Source organism: Podarcis melisellensis (genome assembly GCF_964234715.1).
Source record: "Podarcis melisellensis genome assembly, chromosome: 6".
Taxonomy (NCBI): Eukaryota; Metazoa; Chordata; class Lepidosauria; order Squamata; family Lacertidae; genus Podarcis; species Podarcis melisellensis.
Genome location: NC_138538.1, coordinates 42,176,173 through 42,199,650, shown reverse-complemented (window position 1 = coordinate 42,199,650; position 23,478 = coordinate 42,176,173). Strand labels below are relative to the sequence as shown.

At 44.7% G+C, this 23,478-nt stretch overlaps 1 protein-coding gene across 1 annotated transcript in view; it reads left to right on the top strand.

Annotated features, from left to right (window-relative positions):
- OPTC (opticin) overlaps positions 1-23,065 on the top strand; it is a 68,759-nt gene extending 45,694 nt beyond the window's left edge. Inside the window, exon 8 of the transcript XR_014169257.1 lies at positions 23,056-23,065. The gene's annotated coding sequence lies outside the window, so the exon portion shown is untranslated. The remainder of the gene's footprint in view (positions 1-23,055) is intronic.
- Positions 23,066-23,478: the final 413 nt, after the last annotated feature.

Genomic DNA, 23,478 nt, shown 5'->3' with positions numbered 1-23,478 from the left:
CTTTGGATTCTATTTCTCCCCCCCCCCCCCGTCCCCGGTTTAATTTCCCCCTGACCACCAATCCATGTTATCTGCCTGGAATTCTTAAAGTCCATAAATCACATTTTCCCCCCAACTCCTTGCTGGCTTTTTCTTTTTATAATTATTTTTAAAATTATTTTTAAACCATTTAGCTTCAAATCTTTAATAAACCTCCCCCTATTGTTCTTTCCAAGTTGTAGTCCAGTTTCCTCTTGTTCCGCTGCTAAAACGTTCTAACTCAGAAATTTAGTAAGACTGCAGGGGTTATTGTTATTCAGGAACAAAAACTTGCGTTCAGTCCCTTCCTTTCTTCAATAGAAAATTCTATTGTTTCCTTTAGTTGAACACCCTGTAGACACAATATTGTTTCCGTTTTGCAGCTTTCCCAGAAGATAACCAGTCCTGTAAAATTCCGATGGTATTTTTCCACTTACAACCTTCTTTGTAATGTCCCGAAACTCCTCTAGGGGGATTGTTATAACTTTGTTTTCTCTAGTCCAAAAGTCCGATTGTTATCCATGTTTTCGCCATTTTGTATCCAAGTTTTAACGGATTGTAACAAATTGTAACAAAATTAACCAGCAAAGACCTCGTAATAAAGTCCTCTTTGAATTTCCGACTTTGACAGCTACTTTGACAGCTGTCAAAATCTCCTTCGCTTTTCGCCAGGCTCTCTTCTCAATCACCCCGGTTCCCAGGGGGGGGGGGTTACGTTTTCCTTCTCCCTCAACTCTTCCTCCAGCACAGTTCTTGTAATTTCCCATCGTGGAATTCTTAGTTTTATCAGCAATACAATTCTTTTTGGACCTTGGTTTCCCAGTCCTTGTTTTAGAAGGTTTACAGTAGGGAGGGGGACTGACTTCCTTTTTGGATCCCCCCCCCGCTCGTATCAAATCCGAAAAAAATTCTTTTTTTCTCCTTTTAAACCCGGTTTCCAAATTACTCACGGGTTGTTGTTAAAAAGTCCGAATTCTCAATGGAAGAAGTCAGCGCTCTCCGCCGGATGGCATGCGGCTTCGCTTGGCAGGGATAGCAGAGGACTCAAAGCACCACGCTTCTCCCCGGCACCCGATCCGTAGCCTTTAAAAAGGCTCCTTCACGAGTCGGGAGGGCGCTAGCGGTGCCAGCCGAGTCTCCATGTCCACGGCCTCCGTGTCCGTGGTTTTTAAGGGTCCCCGCATCGCCGGTGCGGTAGGACCCAGCCCCTGCCGAGCAGGCTCCCTCCGGAGCTCGGAGGGAGCCCGCCATTCGGCGATGGCGCCAACCCGGAAGTCCCATATGCCTGCTTCTAGATTTGATGGGTTTTTAAAAATACACTATAGATTTACCAACAGGGCAAATTTTAGGAGCATTGCATGAATAAATAAAAGTTCAGCATGAACTTTGAGGGTAAGGGTAGGTCTTTTGTCTGCAGTAATAGCTACTGCTATAGTTACACACCCTGATTCATAAAACAAGAACCTTTGTTTCCAGGCAATGTTTTTTAAAATAATAAATAAATAAATAAATAAATAAATAAATAAATAGCAAATGTGAAATACATATTACTTTTTTTGCATGCAGCCTGGTTGAACAAGGTTGTGGAGGCCAGGAATGTTTCAGCTTCCAAGAGCTAAGTTTCCCAGTGAGAAATAAGAAAGAAACTCTATATTTATTTGATCAACTAGTTTTTCAAACACCAGAAGAGAGCTTTTGGGCAATGCATTCTTTGTTCAGATTGTGGTATTCAGAGCAAAAAAAGGGGGGAAATCATTGAAAGAATGAAGAGCAGAGCCAGCCTATTTTCTGGAAAGGGACTCAATCAGGGGCCCTTTTTGTACCAGTCTGGAGGTCATTGGTGTCTTAAGGCATTCTGTAATATTTGTGTTTATTCACAAATATGCAGGTTGCACATAGTTGGAGGTTTACAGCATTAATACCTCACAAGACCGCCTAAAATCTTCCTTGACTGCATCTGTCTCTGGGGCCTACAGTATTGAGCCAGTCTGATGTCATGGTTTGTCCACACTTTCTCTTGTCCCATGCCTAGGAAGCACGGACTTGAGCAGTTTTCCACTTGACCCAGGGAAAACCCACTCTTTAGTGCTAAAGCAAATGTCCTTCTGGAGAAAACCCAAATTGCTGTTTGCTCCACTTAAGTTCTAAAGAGTGACTTTCCCTGAGGAAAACAACGGGACAAGAAGAAGTGTAGATAAGCTCTCAGGTGCCCTTCTGTTATAGCTGCATGTACTTGGACAAGTACTGTATGGACACATTGCTTAGGAAAAATCCTTGGTATACAGCAATGTTTCCCAAACTTGCGTCTTCAACTGTTTTTGGACCACAGTTCCAATCATCCCTGATCACTGGTCCTGCTAGCTAGGGATGATGGGACGTAGTCCAAAGACAGCTGGAGACCCAAGATTGGGAAACTGGTTTAAAGGTATTGGCTGTAGACTTCCTCTAAGAATTCCAAATCTTTGGCTTGGAGACTGGGTGGAACATAGTGGAATGGTCATTTCATCCCAACCAACCATTCAACTGCAGAGGTTATCCTCTGTTCTCTGACCAAAAAGCAAGAGGAGCAGATCCTGTCTGTCTGTCTGTCTGTCTGTCTGTTTTTTAAAAAACAAGAGTTCTAAAAATCTCATGAGTAGTCACAACAGAATAAAATATGCAAAGGGCAGATTTATTCTGTTTATTAGCTCAAGTGCTTTGCACAAAAGGAGGATGGAAGGGATTCATACATTTTTTTCTGAGGGTTAATAGTGCTGGTGATGAACTGCTCACTTTTACAGGTTGGAGCTGAACATAACAAATGATATATGTCGGGTGAGAGAGAGATAATCAAGAAGGAACAGACCCAGATAATAGATCACAGAGGAAGCTTGCTGAGATCAATGACATAGCGGAGCACCAAAACGATATTGCAACAGCCCTGGAGAGAGCCATGTGTTGAGTCATCTGACAGTTCTCTTTTGTTTATTATTCAATATAGTTGTTGATTATCTCCACATGCCTGCAGAATCTCAGGCGCTTGTTATGGAGAATATCATGAGATAATAGTGTATCCTCATACCAAAACCAAGAGAGTAACCATACAGTCACGGTCTCTTAATGCCCTTGGAGAGAAAATTTTTGGTGTATGTTGTTGGGGTGGGGTTGTTGTACTTACAAAGGTTAAATAAGATCAAGTGGCTAGAAAATATAAGAAGCTACAATATGCTGAGTGAGACCATCGCTCCATCTAGCTCATAGCTCCATCTTGCCTGCTAGTTTTTCTCCAACATCTCAGGTAAGGGCATTTCCCAGCCCTGCCAGCTGAGGTCTTTTTAGCTCGAGGTTGAGCCCAGACTATGATCAGTCTAAAGCATATACAGTGGTACCTCGGGTTAAGAATGTAATTCGTTCTGCCAGTCCGTTCTTAACCTGAAACTGTTCTTAACCAGAGGTACCACTTTAGCTAATGGGGCCTCCCGCTGCCGCCGTGCCGCCACCGCACAATTTCTGTTCTCATCCTGAAGTAAAGTTCTTAACCTGAGGTACTATTTCTGGGTTAGCGGAGTCTGCAACCTGAAGCGTATGTAACCTGAGGTACCACTGTACTTTCTCTCCAAACTATGGGCCTGTCCCTAAACTGGACAAATTCAAATGAGAAACAACAACAACAAAAGATAGAATTCATCACATATGAAAGAAAATGGAAACATTCTCTCAAGAATCAAAGTGAATTCTATCTAGGGCTGGGATCAGTAACCTCCCAGCAGCAGCATCACTCCAATTTACTGGGAAGGAGAAGGAGGAGGCGGGTGGTTGTGGTGCGTTTGGGGCACCAGAGCCAATCCAGCACAACCCCCCATGCAGATGCACATCCCCGCCCTCACCACCACCTCACCACTCCCACTAAGTGGCACCATCACTGTTCCTGGCAGGTGGTTGTTGGAGTTGCTCCTTATTGAGGGAGCTGCTCTTGTCTGGAATGCCACAGGTTCCTCATCCATCCCTCCTCTAGAGCACATTGAAGGATCTTGGTCTACCTGTGCATATTCAAATGTTGGCTGGTGTACATACCCCTCTGAGGCCTTTTAAGGGATGCAGTAACAGAGGGAAGCAAGTGGAGTTTGTTTCCCTCCTCCTGATCTTTCCTGGTTTTTTTTCTTCTTCCTCTGGATTTTATTAAATTAACTCCCCACCACACACACAATCTAAGGAGACCAGAGCGGCAAAAGTAATAACTGCAAAATGAGCTCTAAGTTTAAAAGCCTCATCTCACAAAACAGCAAGCCATATGTGACAGCCTCGGTGTGGAAATGGAGAAATATGACTTGACATATGGGCATCGGCTTGGGCTATTCAGTTTCTCCAAGAAAAGCTCTTAGTTGTTTACTGAAACAACTTGGACACTCCAAACTGAACTGCAACCAGAATGGAAGGAAAGGAGTGGAGACAAAGCAAAAACATCTTGGTTATGCATTTCCTGTAGGGCAGCTCCTGCATCTTCATAATAAAATCCATTTCCACATCTGTCAGGAGCTGAAAGCTCCATTTTAGGAAAGCTATGCAGCAGTAGCGATGGAGGGGGAAACAGTCCAAAAACATTGCATTTCCCCCACCTTTTTGAACACTGGGTTCCCCAAGTAACAGGTGGGATGCCTCTGGGGTTTCTCATTCAGAATGTACTTAAATCTCTTCCACTGAAATCAGTGTGATTGAACAGCTGGCTTGTACTTAATGGCAATGACAAGTGTGAACCAGCACTCTGGGAAACGATGTGTAGGGAAGGAGGTTCCTGGTCCAAACAGCAATAGATAACAAGGGGCCTTGATCCAGGGTAAGCCTAAAACCAGTTTTGTGGGGCAAACCTCTATTGAGCTTAACTTTCTTTCTGCCTGAAACTACTATCTGATTTAAATGTCATAATATCTAAAAGTTATGTCAAAATGTGAGCATGGTTATTGTTGTTGTTTTTAAAAAACAAACCTGTTATGCTCATGGCTAGACATACTGAACCTAAAGAGAAGGCAGCCAAATGACCCAATTTCCTTTATATTGTTACAAATCCTAAATAATTCTTTAATTAAATGCTTCATTGCCCTTGCATGTGCCCAAGTGCTTAGGAGACAGAGCAGACAAGGAGAGAGAGAATGAGGATGGGGCAGAGGGGAGAAGAGAAGTCTGATCCACTGAGGGCCCTTTTCAAATCCTGGCGTTTCATAAAAGCCAGCTTGTCAGCTCTTCTAAATGGAAGGCTACAGTCACCAGCTGCTCTGTGAAGGAATGTAAGCTATAGCTCTATGCACACTTAGGGAACCTGTGGTCCTCCAGACATCATCCCTCACCCATTGACCATGCTGGCTGGGACTAATGGGGCAGAATCCCACAACATCTGGTGGACCACAACTTCCCCATATCTCACTTAGAAGGAAGTTCTACTGAATACAGTGGGACTCTGGCTGCAGGCACGCCATGCTTTGGAAGCACATTATTTCCTCCAAAGAATCCTGGGAACTGTAGTTTGTCAAGGGAGCTGGGAATCATAGCTCTGTGAAGGAGTAAACTACTTCCAATGTGTGTTGTGTACACAGCCTTACTCCCAAGTAAGTGTATAAGAGTCCAGCCTTAAATAATTAGAAAATAGAGTACATGACGCAAAATTGCAACTATTCATGGTGGCTGTCCAACCTCCTTCAGGGCCATCCGAAGGTGTGTGTGAAGAAGGGCCTCTGACCAGTTCTGCCACTTCCCACCTCCATCTTCATCCTTCTTAAAGCAAGGCAAGCAGAGAAGAGGAGGAGGAGGAAAACCTCACTGGCATGGCAACCACTACTGCAGTGGCAAAGGGGGATGGAGGCAAGCTGAGAGTGAGGGAATGGCAGGAAAACCACAAGTAAGCTGGGGGATGGGAGGAGTAGGGTCTCCATTGCCGCCACCATCACCATGAAAAGAAGGAGGGGCAGCAGAGACAGGGAAGGAGATGGAGGCAATTGGGAGACCCCACCCCCTAGGAACATGCCTGACCTCCTTTATGAGAGTCTGTTCACGTTGAGTACTCGGTACTGGGGAACACAAGTGGTAAGGGGTCATTATGGGCTTCCCATTAGTATCTAGTTGACCACTGTGAAAGCAAAGGACTAGATAGACTTTTGGTCTGATCTATCAAGGCCCTTCTTCTGTTCTTAATATCCTCCAGTTTATTCATTGGTTTTTGAGCTCTTCATGTTCTGATCACTCAGTTCATTATACAGTGGTACCTCGGGTTACATATGCTTCAGGTTGCATACGCTTTGGGTTACAGACTTTGCTTCAGGTTAAGAACAGTTTCAGGTTAAGAACAGACGCCCAGAACAAATTAAGTTCTTAGCCCAAGGTACCACTGTATAGTATCCGCCCTGTGCTTGTAGCATGCAGTCCTCACCTTTTCCCATTGAACTCAGAAGGAGATGGCATGCAGACTCAACCTCTGTGCCTTGGCAAGTCGTACTTCTGGTACATGAAAATTTAGCAGAATTTGGATAAATTTAACATTTCCTAGAATTGAGATAAGCAGTGGGGGGAGATTCACTTCCTAACTTTGTGAGTGTCTGGATGCTGTCAAAGGAGCATGGGCAGTTTTCTAAAAATGGAAGGAATGGAAGCACTCAAAACTGTCTTTTATATTTGGGAAATTCAATCAATGCCGTATTAAATATCTGGTACCATATTAAATATTGCATCTCCTGGAGACCATATTAAATATCATGTCTCACTTGTCATGGCCATCTATTGAATATATGTGTAATTTAATTAGGGCAATACATCCATACTCAGAAACACAAGCACACTTCCTCGCATGCCCTGATTGTTGTTGTTGTTGCAGAATAATACTTCGGAGACCCTTGCTGCACCACTCCAATGCAAGATTGCTCATCTGGCCGTAATGGCAAAGACCAGAAATGATACCATCTCTTCCTGCAGCAACAGTCAGTCTTTGTCCACTGCACACTCCTCCACTCCTGGGCAGCTGGTGTATGAGCAGGATTATTTTTTTCCTCTTTAGTGTAGAAGCAAACAGCACAACTGTCCCTCCTGCATATCCTTGTCCTGTTTCAACCAGGCTGTGGAAACTCACAAGGTCTGGAGAGAACCAGGTTGGAGCAAAACCAGCAGGAGTTTGGCTCAGCAGAGATCAGCTCCATTCTCATATCTCCAAGTAAGACCTAGTGATAGCCAGAGATCCACCCACAGCTGAAGTTTTAAAAATAAAATTTTAAGGGGGCAATATTCTGGAGCCATGGAGCTTTTGCCTTCTCTGATTTGATATCCCACTTTATCACTACCCAAAGGAGTCTCAAAGTGGCTAACACTCTCCTTTCCCTTCCTCCCCCACAACAAACACTCTGTGAGGTGAGTGGGGCTGAGAGACTTCAGAGAAGTGTGACTAGCCCAAGGTCACCCAGCAGCTGCATGTGGAGGAGCGGAGACGCGAACCCGGTTCCCCAGATTACGAGACTATCGCTCTTAACCACTACACCACACACACAATGGGAACCTTGAGGATAGAAGTGGATGCTACTTAAGAGGGGTGATTCAGATCTCTGTTTCAAAATGAGTGAGCTGCTGTTCCCAGGTTTTAGATCTGGGTACTCATATTTTTCCCCCTCCGTGGAGGACAGGTCTGGGGTCAGTTTCTCCTCTTAGTTTGTGTCTGATTGATTCAGGACCTTCTGGACTAATGCACCTGGCACAAGGCGGTGCTCAGATGGGTCAGAGTCATCATTAGAGAGTCCTGATGGCTAGGTTACAACATCCATTGCATGAGGTTGACGAAACACGGCACACATGGGGATATGATGCAAGGATACAAAGGGAGAAGGGCAGCAATATTTAAAATGGAAATGTGCACAGTATAAAGCAGATGGAGGCATGTTTCTTATTGCTGACATGTCTAGCCTTTGCAAATTAGCCAGTCTTTCACAGTCCAATTATACTTTTGGAGCAGGATTCACCTGATGAGTCTTGTCAGTAGAAGCAGTGCAAAATGACATCTGCTAGGGCAATGGGCTTCCCTCCGCATCTTCTCCGCTTGTGTGCCCCCAGCACACAAACACAAATTGGTTCTAGGGGTATCAAGAGAACACCCAGAACAGTGTGCAGGGAGGCAGATGGGGAAGCATTCCATCTGAAATACTTGTGGAACCATCAGAAGATGCTGAATTCTTCTCTCTCTCTCTCTCTCTCTCTCTCTCTCTCTCTCTCTCTCTCTCTCTCTCCCCCCCCCCCTCCTAAATGTGCATATTTAGATGCTACTAAATACAAACAACTATTGGAAATGGTCACTGTCACACCTACTGTCCTCCTAAAATGGAACACACCAGTCCATGTTGCTGTAGATTGAAGGGGTTTAACTGTAGAGCATACCATTTCCTACTCATTTTAAAGCAACAACAACCTTTTAAAACCCACCTAAAGCATTTCCCTTTGAGTGAATGAGCAGTGAGATTGCTCAGTGGTAGAGCATGCAGAAGGTCCCAGGTTCAATCCCTGGTATCTCCAGTTAAAAAGATTAAAGTGATGGGAAAGATCCTGAGATCCTGGAGAGGTGCTGGTTATAGACAATGTTGGGCTGGACAGGCAGATAACCTGTCCTGGTATAAAGTGGTTTTCTTTGTTCCTCGAGGGAGTGAAGTCAGTATGCATTCCAAAGCAGCATGCAGCATCACAGCTGTCCAGTAGAGGGAGCAGAGGCACTACCTCCAGGTAGTTTTCAAAGGGATTTCCACATGTGCAAAACACACCCTCAGGCAAAAGGTCTGTTTCTTGATTCCTCTTTAGCATATATATTTTGATTCATCCAAAACCCTGTTTTTCTCAACAAAAACAAGTCTTGGAAAATCCTGTTAAGCAACCTAATGCATGAGTTAGAGTGAGGGGGAACCAATAACCATTTCACCCACACCATTCCTGCAGAGAGCAATCTCCTGTTTAAGTCGCTGAACATTGAAGGACTAATGGACTTGACCTGGAGTTCAAAGGCCCATTAGTCCCTAGTTTTTGAATCCTGAGGATCAATTTTGTTTTTTGTTAAGCCAAATGGCTCCAAAACAGCTCCCTTAGCCAAGTTGTCTCTGGACCTAAATTGTCTGAAAACCAGTAAGTGCCCCTATGTCACTGGCAGTTCTAGTTATCTCTCCAATACAATTCCTCTGGAGTAAGTAGTTTGAAGACTGCCACTGAAACAACTTGGCTATCGTTCAATAAGATGTTTCAGGACAGTGTTCACAATGCAGTTAAGATATCCTTGATTTCCCTAAAGATATGAACCCTTGAAAGAATCTGGTTAATCAATCCACTCTGGGATCTTCAAATATGTTACCTTTTTGCAGGTGAGAGGGAAATTACTGTGAGCACATAGAATCATAGAATTGTAGAGTCTGAATTTTGTGGATTATTGAAAATGCTAGTGAATGACAATAACTAACAAGGGTAAAATACAACGGGTGTTTTAGTTTGTGATGTTTATGAATGGTAACATCTTATTCCAGCATACAATGCACACGATACCTTGACCAATATTTGGAAAGAAAGGAAGGAAGGAAGGAAGGAAGGAAGGAAGGAAGGAAGGAAGGAAGGAAGGAAGGAGAGTGGAAAAGAAGTATAAAGCCATCAATGTCTATCACATTTTACAGAGTACAAGAGAGCAGGTCCCTATCCCAAGGCACATACAATCTAAAATTTGGTAAGAGGGGAAACAGCAGAGAAAGAGAGGAAGGGAAAGCACTTTGTGCTTAGGCAGAGTTATAAATAAAAAGGCACTGCTATGTAGAGCTTTAAACTTTAAAGATCAGAATATAATAATTTAAAAAGAGCCCCGCTGGATCAGGCCAAAGGCCCATCAAGTCCAGCATCCTCTTGTCACAGTGGCCGACCAGTGACAAACCCCTAAGCAGGACCTGAGTGCAATAGTCTTCTCCTCATGTGATTCCCAACAATGGGTGTTCAGTAACGTATTGCCTCCAACATCTTTTTTGAGGTGAGGCAACCAGAGCCATGCACAGTATTGCAGATGCATTCGAAGCATAGATTTGTATAATGACATTAGTATATGGCCAGCTTTACATTCAGTCCCTTTCCTAAAGATTCCTAGTGTAGAATTCACCTTTTTTAACAGCTGCTGCACACTGGGTCAATATAGTCATCAAGCTACCCACTGCAACCCCAAAATCTTGCTAAGAGTTATTCTCCACCAGTTCACATCCTATGAGCGAATATGTGAAATTAGGATTCCCCACCCCCAATGTGCATCACTTTACATTTGCTTACGTTGATTTGTATTTGCCATTCTACCGCCCATCCACTCAGTTTGAGGAGATTCTTTTGGAACTCCTCAAATCCAGTTTTTTTTGTTTTTAACCAGCCAAAATTATCTGACATTGTCAGCAAACTTGTCTACCTCTCTGCTCACCCCTATCTTTAGATAATCAATGAACAAGTTGAAGAGCACAGGTCCCAAGACTGATCCTTGGGGAACTCCAATTTCTACATCCCTCCACTGGGAGGACTGTCCATTTATCCTCTCTCTCTGCTTCCTATTTCCTAACCAGCTGCTGGTCCATAAGAGGGTCTCTTCTCTTGTTCTGTGGCTGCTAAGTCTCGGGTGAGGTACTTTGTCAAGAATCTTTTAAAAGCCTATGTACACAATGTCAACGGGATCACTGCTATCCATTTGCTGAATATACATGTTTTCTTAAGCACTTTATTAACTGGAGATGAAGACAAGATGCAACATTTCAAAGTATTTACTACAGTCCTCCAGCTATAACATGGGAGCCCAGCTTGTTTCTGCCTTTGCAACTGAAAATGACAGGTTCACAAACTTGCTAATTGAATACGGGCTCAGCTGCTTATCTTGCTTCAAGGAGAACCGCTGCCCTTTTTATTTTTTTTAAAGTGCCACTTGATCATTAATGCTTTTATCTGGTCATTCATATTTATTTTGAAAGAAAGCACCCGTGGAAAACTGCTCCAGTTGATGATCACAAGTGGCCAGCCAATCTGCTTCACAAACTTGCAGTGGCTGTTGTTGTTGTTTTCAGACCTCCACCCTGGAAAGGAAAAAATGCATTCAGACATTGAATGAGTGCTTCCAGAGCGGCCCCGATGCTTTGAAAATGTTACACCTGTCTTCACCGTAAGTTTCAAACATATAACGAAGGTGCAGAGATGTTTTAATATTCCTGATTCTAGCTGTTCATATAGCATCATATTCAACTCTATTTTGCATTCCTTCCCCACAGCATGAAAAATGTCATCTTCAAAGACACTGTGTGCCAAAACATTTGCATTTTCTTGTCTGTGTGAGGCATCTTGGGAGTTTTCCAATGCATGTTTATGAAAATATTTGCAGCTGCATGACTTGCGATGCAGTCCACTTTTTCATCTCTTTCGAAGGCAGAATAACCTCCACCTCTGGACTCCAGCATTACCAATGTTAGGCATGAAGAGAACTGTAGTCCTGCAGCTTGTGAAGGACTACAGGTTCTTTGCCCTGATACAGATAGATGCCCACTCAACCACATTGATCTGCAGAACTAGCACCATTACAGGTACCATGTCACACTCATTCCATGCTTGTAAGAAACCTTTTGGTGTGGCAGCACCTACACTTTAGAACTCCCTGCCTATTGACATCAGGCAGGCTCCCATGTTGCACTCTTTTCATCACCTGCTTAAACACAGCCATTGGACTTCACCCCCAGAGGCACACTCCATTGTCTCTCAAGACAGACAGATGCCAACAACAGGCAATCCTATTCAGACATGTAGAAGCTGAGATTTAAAAAAACCAGTCTCTTTAGCCTATTGTTGATTCTAAACATCTTTTGACTGTTTTTGATACCTGTTTTTACAATCTTTGGTTGATAAGTTAAATACTTTATTTTTATATTTTTGTAAGCTGCCTAGACGTGGGTGGCACTGTAGGTAAAAGCCTCAGTGCCTAGGACTTGCCGATCGAAAGGTCAGCAGTTCGAATCCCCGCGATGGGGTGCGCTCCCGTTGCTCGGTCCCAGCGCCTGCCAACCTAGCAGTTCAAAAGCACCCTTGGGTGCAAGTAGATAAATAGGGACCACTTACTAGCGGGGAAGTAAACGGCGTTCCGTGTGTTGCGCTGGCTCGCCAGATGCAGCTTGTCACGCTGGCCACGTGACCCGGAAGTGTCTGTGGACAGCGCTGGCTCCCGGCCTTTAGAGTGAGATGAGCGCACAACCCTAGAGTCTGTCAAGACTGGCCCGTACGGGCAGGGGTACCTTTACCTTTAAGCTGCCTAGAGGTTTTGTTAGGATCCAGTGTTAAATAAATAAAAATAAGAGTTCTAAAGAATTTTACAACTAATTAATTCTACATGTCCACAGGAACTTGGGGTTTGCGCCTCAAATAGTAATCTGCTATCTGCACATCTCATGGCAAACTGCTTTTGAGACTGTGCAGACTTTGAAAAGCAGTTTGCAAATATTTCATAGCTATCTATTTCTCAAAATGTTGAAAATCTAGGGAAGGGTGAATCTGTTGATTTCAGTTCCTCTTAGTCACTCATTTTCCCACTCTTCGGATCTCCATATTTCTACTTCAAATAAGTCCTCATGAAAATTCAGTAGCAGTTTAGCATGAATTTCTAATATGCACACATCTGTGTATGAAATGTTGACTGATGCATTTTTGCAAAGCAGGTTTCCCTTATGTAATGCATTTTTGTATGCTGTTTCCACTAATATGTGGCATTTGATACACACTCAACCCTAGTATATGTGTTTTATACACATTACTTTGTTGTTTCAGAAAGTGCAAACTGGGCAGGTTTCCTCATAAATGCAAACTGAATCAAATTTATCCCTCATTTCTGTTAGAATCCCACTGGACATGCTCAAACCTAAATCAATTCTTTGGATCCCACATTTTCAATTATTCAAGCAACCCTATTTTAATATCCAAATGATTTTTGATCTGTCAGTGGAATGGGGAGGGGAGAATTCTTGGCAATTTCCCACTTTGGAGCAGATTTGGGGAGTGGGGGCTGCACTGGGGAGGAGGAATTGCTAATAATTCCTCAGGAATTTCTCAAGAATTGAGAGTCAGTGTTGTGTAGGGTTAAGGCATAGGACTAGGATCTGGGAGACCAGGGTTCAAATCCCTACTTGGCTCACTGCCTCTCAGCCTAACCTACCTCACAGGATTATTGTGGTGGTTAAATGAAGAGGGGGAGAACCATATACACCGCCTCAAGCTTCTTAGAGAAAAGGTGGAATATAAATTGCCTCCCTTCTCATTCCACCGATGGAGCCCTTCCATCAGAGAAGGGACACCTATTGTCCCACTCTAAACTCTGAATTAAGGGCATGATCCAGTTTCCTTTTTGAAATCAAAAGTCAAATCAAATAACCATTTGAGGATTTATTTTCACCTGCAGGAATTGTTTGCTTCATTTGAACTGATTAAATATGTGTAAAGCAGCAGTTGAATGTGTTCATGAAAAGCACAAATATAGGTGCACGGAAGGGGTATGTGAATCCACACTGAATCCATTGGTTTTGTGCTTATATTGGCTTCTTCACATAGCCATCTGAACATTTAAGCTCTACACAGATTGAAAAAAAGAGGCTCCAGGACGGGAAACGTGAATTAGTGCTTAAGAAACTTGCCTGCCTAGGAAGTCTTAAATGGGACACACAATTGAACAGGAACCTCTGGGAACTGCGGAAGTTGTCTTCTAAACAACAGGCCGCCCTCCCTCATTTCCGAAGCATGTACCCATAAGTCTTTGGATTATCCGGCAGTCTGGCAAGCTCTCTCAATATTTGCATAGGTGACTATATAACTCATTAGCATTTTAATTAGGAGACTCAATAGAGCATTTTACTCCAAGTCCAAAAGTCACTCTGCCTTTGTGCAATAGTCCATCCAAAGGAAAACCTTTCCTTTAAAAGCCAAGTTGCACTCTATCATCTGTCACAGCAGGAAATGCCAGTGGGCAGAGCAATGAAACCCAGTTACAAGGAGCCCCAGGGTGCAGCCAGCCAGCATGTTCTGCTTCCATTGGATGAAAAAAAAATGACCTCACAAAGAAGAACCCCCAGATTTCTCAATGAACACAGCGAGTTATTGAGTGGAAATGATTTTCTCAGCAATGTTGGATTCAGAAGCTCCTTCCTTTGCACCCATTACATGCTTGAGTAGATATGCTGCCACCAGCCAGAAAAAAATGGCATCCTGCTAGGAGAATGACTCAAGCTCACACATTCTCTTCCCATCTCCAACTATTTTCTGCTTGTGGAGAAACAGAGTTTTACTCAGATTGGTTAGCTATGGTTTAAGAAAAAGGTAGGATCTGAAACCATAATTTGTTCCTTGCTTTCTCAGACTAGCCAGTTTAAACAACCACAGTTCTATGAGGTTGGGTGTCATGGGGAACTGTAGCTAGTTTCAAACTAGATGCAAAAGCTTTCAATCTCCTTCTCATAGATGTGAAAGAGCAGGGGAAGGAGACACATGCAAGCCTCAGGCTTGCTATGACTTATTGTCACAGTGGGAAACCACCATTTTCTCCTGTTCTTGATTGGAATCAATGTTGTGTTCAGGTGGTGTATGGCAAGACTGGATAGCTGAGGGCCAGGACCATGGAGAGCTCCTTTGTGATGAAGATTAGGCAGGATACTAGACCCCTGGGCATTAGGGAACCTAGAAGTGTTGATTCCTTACTGGTCCGGAGATAATCAAAGGTCTAAGGATGTGTGGGTATAGTTTGGGGTTCTTCCTTCAGAAATGTAGGTGGGTGCTTCAGAAAGGCTGTTGCAATTATTTACACCCCACCTTTCGAGATGCTAAACTTTCCAAGACAGCTTACAAGGAACATTAAAATACATTTGGAGAAAAAGACTATAATACACAATGATCAACATATAAAAATTAATTAAGATCCTTCCTTTGGAGAAGTTGATGGTAGATGGCAGAGAGGAGGGGCCAGTTCCTAAAGCCTGCTGGGTGTCTCATGTGGCCCCTGGGTGTAGCATAGTGGCAGAACAAAGCCCTCTGGGGCTGCAGGCAAGTGAGTGGAAGAGTCTGAGGTCAAGAAAGGGGCTTCAGTGCCACCTGAGGCTCCTCCTCCATGGGTTTCTGATGGGGTTTCAGCTTCCAGTGTGGTGTAGTGGTTAAGAGTGGTAGACTCGTAATCTGGGGAACCGGGTTCGCGTCTCTGCTCCTCCACATGCAGCTGCTGGGTGACCTTGGGCTAGTCACTCTTTTTGGAGTCTCTCAGCCCCACTCACCTCACAGAGTGTTTGTTGTGGGGGAGGAAGGGAAAGGAGAATGTTAGCCGCTTTAAGACTCCTTCGGGTAGTGATAAAGCGGGATATCAAATCCAAACTCCTGCTCTTCTACTCTTCTCCTGAGCTTCTGGATCCTGAGTGTCTCCACCCTTGCTGATTTCACAGCTCTCTCTGCTAAGAGGAATCTGGGTCCTGAGCTATGTCAGGTTTTGCACCGCACACAAACAGAATCAAAATCCTGTGGGCTTGGTCACTATACTTTCCGGGAACTGTTACCCGACAGTTTTACCATTTAGAGCAAGAATTTTGGAGTCCTTTGTCTAATCCTATCAGAGGCAAGGTTATTGCTGACAGTTCCCGCATAGATTGCTCAGCAAGGAAGGACAAAAGAGAAGTCGGGGAAAGGGTAGACAAAGAGAGGGAGAGGGAGACTGCAAATGAGCCACAGGGCTGCACTTACTATGTCTGAATGATTACGAGGGAAAGCAGCCTGCCCAGGATGACCCTCACCATCTGCTGGCAATCACAGCACAGGAGAGTAGGGCTGGAAAACCTGTGATTAATGACATCCCTGGGAGAGAACATTGCCCCCTGCACACTCCGGAGGCTGGAAACATCTGCAGCTATGCCAGCAACTGGTTCTCTCATTGCAACACCCACTTCTGAAGGACGCTGGGGCGAGCTTGTTTGTGTGTACGCACACATACAAAGGCTCACCTCTGAAAACTGGCAGCAAGCATGGTTGCTGCTGCTGCAGCTCTGAAGAAAGTGCTGTTCCTGGCAAGGATATAATTGCTGCTGTAAGAGGTCTTAGATATGTCACACCATTTTAGGCTGGCCCAGGCAGGCTGATTCTGGTCAAAGAAACCTGAAGGTGCTTAAATTATGAGGGGCTACACAGGTCACAAGCCAGCAAAGCAGGACTGTAGATATAGAAAAGGGATAGAGAAAACTGGTGCCCGCCAAATGTTGTTGGGCTCCAACGCCCATCAGCCCCAGAGAAATTACTAGTTATTATGGGAGTTGTAGCCCAGCAATATCTGGAGGACACCTAGTTTCCCAGGCCTCAAAGTCTCCTTCTGCGCACATTGCTTGAGTGAAGGAGTTAATTTTAAACAAAATAAGAGCCAGGCGTCAAAACCTATATGGTAGGTGCATCTTCTCATCTGGTAAACTCAACTCAGATGGGTCTGGGCTGGCTGAAGTTGATTAAGGCTGATTCAAGCACACATTCCATATCACATTTATGATGGGTTTTATTTCATTTATATCACATATTTCATAAGGAGTTCAAGGTGGTGTACAAATTTAAAGGCCCCCCCAACCCATTTAAATTAAACACCTTCTTAGCAGTCAACACTTCTGGGTCAAAAGGAAGCCTGATAGCTTTCTCACTGCTAGTTGATACAAAGCTACAGATAAGAAATACACCTACACTGGCCAGCAACCATCTAATTTCAAAATCATCTAGATATCATCAGACGTTCCAGAAAATTCTGAAAAGACTGAGGGAATCTATCCCTAAGTGAGTTGCATAAAGTGCAAAACAGAACACAGTACATTGTCTTCAATCTGTCCTGATCCTCATACACAAAAAGGTCATTTATTTTCCTGTTTAGAACTTTCCAGTCATTAGACTATGGAAACACAGCATCAGAATAATCATTAGTATTTATGTAGTTCCTTTTTCAAGGGCTCAGAGCATTTCACTTACATTATCTAAGCAATCATTGGTATAGTTGGAAGAGAGGTATACTGAAGTCAGTAATTCAGATTGTGTGTCATTCAAACATTAAAAAAAAAACCTCTGTGAAGCAAACAGGGTATGGCATCAGACTGGCTGCATGAGAGAGGCACGAGCATGAAAATGATGAGGGTCACTGAAATTCTAACAGTGGGAGCCAGTGCTGCTGATAGGAATTACAGGCCGCAGAAGGCATGCGAGTAAATTAGTTAGGCCTCAGGTCTCTAGAATTGAAGAACTGATTCTGGATCCCAGAGATAAGGAGCAGATTACAAAGGGCATCTGTCACTGGAGTAGAATTAGTATACATACATGCCATGTTGTCAGTCAGGCTATGAATACAAATCTGGCAGCCAGAAATATAAGGTGCTTAAACAAAGTGAACTACAAAAAGCTCAAGAAAGCTAACAGCTTTTCCAAGCTGACAAGGAATTAGAGGTTATGGTAGGGTTTCCAGATGTCCCCGGTTCCTGGGGACAGTCCCTGGTTTGCAAATCTGTCCCCGGACTAATTCCATCCTCGGAATGTCCCTAGATTTGCAGATCTGTCCCTGGGAAATGTGACAGTGGCAGCCTCAGCAGCCTGGACTAGCCTGGTAGCACAGTTGGCTCTGGCTGGCTTCAGGAGCTACTCGCTGCTCGCTGCTGTGGCGCCCACCAGCCAGAGCCAACTGCACTACCAGGCTGGCTCTGGGCTGCTGACTGCTGCCGCCACTGTTGAAGGGGAACCGGGTAGAGATCTCCTTCCCCCTTCCCCATTTGTTTTGACTGATTGGGGGAGGCTTGGGAGTCGTGGGCGGGCGGCCGTTGCCCAGTTTTTTAAAAACTCTGGGCATTTATGTTTCACAGAGTGCAAAACAAGGGCTTTGCACCTTGCCTGGCAGAGAAACTGTGCATCTTGAGCCCCTCCTGGGCAACGGCCACCTGGACGTAACTCCCAAGCCTCCCCCGATCTGTCAAAACAAAGGGGGAAGGGGATCAGGGAAGGCTTGGTGTGCCATTGCCCAGTTTAAAGAAAATATATATATGTTTCACAGAGTGTGAAAGAAGGGCTTTGCACCTTTATATAATATGCATATGTGCTTGGGCCCAGGGTCTTTTGCCTCACCATCCCCACTACTGACTCCCTGATGCTACTCAGCTTCCAAAAAAAAAGTGTCCCCGGATTCATTGGAAAAAAATCTGGTAACCATAGGTTATAGGGAGGGGTGGATGTGATAAATTAACACAGGATCTTGAGATGATGATTGGCCACTGGCTCCAGGTAACCACTTTAGGAAATGTATCAGCCTATGACTTGTCCAACACTACAGAGTAAATCATCATAGGCTCAAAGACACAGTAGCCAGAACAAAAGGCATCACTGAATCCCTTCTTTTTCCCTTTCAATACTTGCCTTCTGCTTAAATGTAGCCAGCTCCTTGAGAAAACACGTTCTTCATTAACTCTGCATGACTGGGAAATAAACCCACTGTGGGTGGGACCAAGATCAGAAGAGCTGAAGAGCCAAGAGGGAGAAGTGGGCTTCGTTCTCTCATTTATAGAAATCTGCCTACACGTTTTTCCCTCGGCATTTGTTTCCGACGTGGGCAACATTGGTGGCGTTCCTGCTATCTCACTGCTTGGCCTACACCCAGCTCAGCCACAGATACACTTGAATCTTTGTCTATTTCTTGACTTCAGAGCCAATCCCTAAGGCTCACTCCAGCTTGTCTGCCGGCAGTAAAATTACTAGGTCCGCTTGGCCTGTTGAGCTCCTTATGTTCTGACTTCAAACAGTGCAGCATTAAATTGGAAGCAGGGTGTGGGTGTGGGGGGGGGGTTGGGGTGTGTGTAAGGACAACATTATCATCCTCAAGCCAATGTGATGGAAATAAGGATTGCATCACACTATTCCCATGAGACTTGGCTAAGGACCAAGAAGCCTCTTGCACTTTTCCATCCACAAAGCTCCTGCTGCATGTTGTCCCAGCCAGATCCAGCTGCAACAACAATATCCTTTGTGCTCCATGGACAGAGATGGCAGCAGCCATTGGCAGTGAAAGAGCTTCTCCATAGCTCCATTAGACAAGAATGATCGCATAGTAGGGCGAGCCACGTGCCTGTCATTACGATGGGTGGAGTGTATACAAAGGGAGAGTTTGTGTTTTGTAAAGTCCCCTGGAGGATGCAGGACACCTCCATGTGCTCTGCACATAGGCATAGCTTGCAGTTCTCCCTGTAGGGTTTCTGTTAGAAAGGGTCAGACTACCAAGCAATGGGGTAGAGGGCACATCTTGTTCTCATCACTACAGTGCTCCTCAAACACTGTATTTTATTTTCTTCCTTGTTGGATTGAATGGCAACCAATCATTTATATGGAAGAACAAAGGGTGGGGGGAAATACACCAATAAAGTGTGAACTGAACGTGGCCACTGCTTCCACAGGCCTGGCTCTACCATGGAGCAGTTGTCTGAGTTGAAGGCACTGCTCACCAGGCATTCCAGTTCCACTTGGGTGGTTGTTCCCAGAGGGTGATGCTGGGGGAGTGCCCTTTGACTCCATGGAGCCTTCAGTGTGGGGTTCCTCAAGGTTCGATCGAGAGCATTCCACAGACAGGGAGCAACTGCAGAGAAGGCCCGTTCTCGTGTTGCCACCTTCCGAACCTCTCGAGGGGGAGGCACATGAAGGAGGGCTTCAGAAGATGATCTCAGGGTCCAGGTAGGTTCATATGGAAAGAGGCGGCCCTTGAGGTATTGCTAGTTAGTGGGCAGTTCACTAACATTGTTAGTGGGCAGTTCCCTAGACCAGATGGATGGGCGGTGGCTTGTTCTCGATGGCATTATACTTCCTCTGAAGGAGCGGATATGTACCGTATTTTTCGCTCTATAGGACGCACCGGACCATAGGAGGGGGAGAACAGGGGGGGGAATTTTTCTTGTTCTCCCCCTCTTAAACAAGGTGTGTTCAAGGTGCATTCACCTGAGCTTGTGGGGCTGGCGGTGGGGGGAAGCGCTGCTTTCCCCCACCGCCAGCCTCAAAGATCCCTGAAGCCTTTGGAGCGCAGCACCCCACTGCCCTGCAGAGGCTTTGCGTGCAGCCGTCCCCAAGGTAGAAGAGCGAGACGGAGCCCCCTGTCTCGCTGTTCTGGCTTGGAAACAGCCTTGCTAGCCTCTGCAGAACAGCGGGGTGAAGGCACCCCACTGCCCTGGAGAGGCTTTGCGCGCAGCCGTCCCCAAGCTAGAAAAGTGAGACAGAGCCCTCCGCAGCGCTCCATCTGCCTGTTCTGCCTTTGGGCTTAGTGGCGCAGCCTGCATTCGCTCTATAGGACACACACACATTTCCCCTTAATTTTTGGAGGGGGAAAAGTGCGTCCTATAGAGCGAAAAATACAGTAGTTTGTGGGTATGCCTGGATCCTTTGCTATCACTTGAGCAGCTTCCATCCCACTGAATCAAAAGGGATATAAGCAAAGGAAATTGCACATTTGCAGCCTAAGCCATCTTGCTTCCTTCAGGAGGATATTTAAGTTCAAATAATTGAACCCAGAAATTGCAAAGCCCCCACCCAAGCCAAGCTAATTTTCCAGTGCTTAAAGCAGAAGGCATTGTACTCTGCTTGAAATGAACCCTTTGCCCTTCATTTGCTCTCTGAGAAGAAGCAGCAGATTTGTGACATGGAAAGGGAATAGTCACTGGAGCATTTTTTTGCTACTGTGGGAGGGGCTGTTTGGTGGGCAAAGAGCCCATTCTGTTTTGTCATGCGTGGCGCAAAGATGTCACCAATCCCCGACATCCTCCAGGGTCTCTGTATAACAGCTTGCGCCTGAAGCAGTCTCCATCCACTAGCATCTCATATTCTCTACAAGTTGGGACCTGGGGCAGTAGCATCTGTCTTTGCAGGAGAAAACTGCTGACACATGAACAGGCACAGACTGCGGGGAGGGGGAGGGGGAGGGGGAGGGGGAGGGGGAAGAGAGTGGAAAACTCAAGACAGAAATAAACAGCAATCGAGGAGCAGGAAATGCAAGGAAATATGTCCTGGAGGTTGTACAGACAATCGTGTATTCAGAGGAACAAATGTGCCCTTGTTTTCTTGTTGTTGCGTGTGATACACAGGTTTGTTTGTTTTCTGTTACAACGTCATGTGCAGCAAAACAGTTTTGTGGGGGGTTTTCGTGGCATTTCAGGATGTACCTGTTAAAATCTGATCCCACTCTCAAGAATTACATCTCAGGGGCATGTGCACACTGCGCGATTATGTGCATTTAGTGTGGGATGCAGGTGCCTTTTTCGGGTGCTGTACACATGACATCTTCTCTGTGTCATCCCTGTCCCATGCTATTTGTCAATTAAAAGTGCATTCTGCTAGAAAAGTTATAATTTACAGTAATTCTCAAGCACTCACTGCACACATGTGTATACAGAGGGCACTTCTTCTGGTCACCTGCTTCTTGGGACAGACTGTAACCTTCCCATGTTTACCTTGTCTAGGAATAAAAAAGGCAAAAATAGGAAGCAGGACAGTAACTTAGCTGCCTTTGTTAAATCCTCTGTATATCAGTATATCAACACACCAATTTCTGACCACTTCTTCTGAAAACCTGAAAAATATCTTTAAAGGGGGTGGGTGTTGTTGGAAACATTATCTGAAGGGATGGGAATAGACAACACCATTGCACACTAGTCTGAAAACATGCATACCTGTGTGTACAGAAAACTTGGATAGGAGCTGCAGGTGTGGATGATGTCATCGTGCAGAGGTATACACAGTTGCAAACCTCTGTGTACTGTAGGGAAATGACCTCTGTGTATTTCAGAGGAGGCTACACATGTACACAGAGGTGTTTTGTGCAACTAGAGAGGGACCACAGCTTAATCGTAGAGCAATGCTTTGCATTCCGAAGATCCTTAGTTCAATCCCTGACATCTCCATTTTTAAAAAAGGAACAAGGAGCAGGTGGTGGGAAAGACCTCTGCCTCTAGGACCTGGGAGAGCTGTTGCAAGTCAACAGGGTTAGAGATGGACATTTGCCTGATGACAGAAGGCAGCTTCCTAGGTATCCTTTGAAAATTGACTGTGACATCACTGGTGATGAGATACAGTGGCTCTGCAGAATGTGTGTGCATAAAATGCTTGTAATGTGCAAACATATTCCTTGCTCTGTAGCAGTGGCCCACTGTTCAAATAAATCTTTTGCTTAATTTCCCCCCCCCCCAAAGGATATATTCTTTCCTCTCTACTCTCCAGCACTAGAAAGCACATCCTGTGAGCATCCATCCAAAAAAGGGGGGTGGGGTTTTTAAAAAGTCACTTCCAGGGAAGAAGGAAGAATCTTATGACTATCTTGCATGAGATAAAGCAATCATTCTGAAGGGGGAAAATAAGCCCACGCTGTGTCAGCTTATCTATGCTTCGGATTTTGCATTCAAGTCTGAAAAATTCAAGACCGTTTTCAAAAGTTGCTACTTGTTGTTTTGTCCTGAGCAAGCTGTAAAGTCAGGATATGCCCCTGTATTATTTGCAACCTCTTAGCATGATTGCGAATTAAAAAACAAAAACAAAACCAGAGTCCCAGGCTTTGGCACCAAAAAACAAAAACCAGAGCCTGTGGGATTACTGTTTGTGATTGCAAAAGGCCACTGCCCATGAATACCATCACCTGATCTGCATGCAGACAATGGCCTCTGAATGATATGCACATTTATTCTCACAGCTGGGGCTCTGTCTTCGGGAAGGGGAGGGGAGAGGAAACTACAGTGACCTTTAAGGCCCACACATTTAGTTTGTTTTTGAAAGCCTTGTCTGAAGGACACATAGGAAGGATGCTCCAGCCTTAGAAGAAGGTTCATGCATCTTGGCAGGCAAGTTCCTTCAAGCTCAGCCTGGAGGGGAAAAAACAACATTTTGAAGCTGAACCATAAACTATTATTATATCATTCATTAGGGTGTGGGCCTCGATGTCACAGGGAGTAGGTATAGAAAATCACCCAAAACAAAATATGTTATATAATTTATGGGCAGCTCCTTTCTGAGCTCACAAAAGGGGCTAGATGCTTCAAGGCTGACCTTCTAGGATAGAATGCACAAGTGAATGGTGAGTAAAGTGCAGTCATCCCTGTACAGAAAAAAATACATGAGCCAAAAATCCCTGATATATCCATTGCCTAGTTTTCCAAACCGAGCCTTCCACAAAAGAATTAAGAGGGGGGAAATATTTCAGTGGTTAGAAGAAAAAAATCCCTTTGGACATCAAGAAAGTCAAGGAAAAGGCCAATAAGGCAGAGGGCTGTGTGCTTCTGGTATTACATTTTCCTCAGTTGCATTTTGAAAATATGTAAAGGGTTGTAAAAAGGCTTAAGTCCTGTTATCAGAAGAGTTAATCTGAGGTTAACTCTAAGTGGGAGTAAGGGGTGGGTTGACACTTTCTGGCCGTGTGCTCAAACATCACCAATTTAT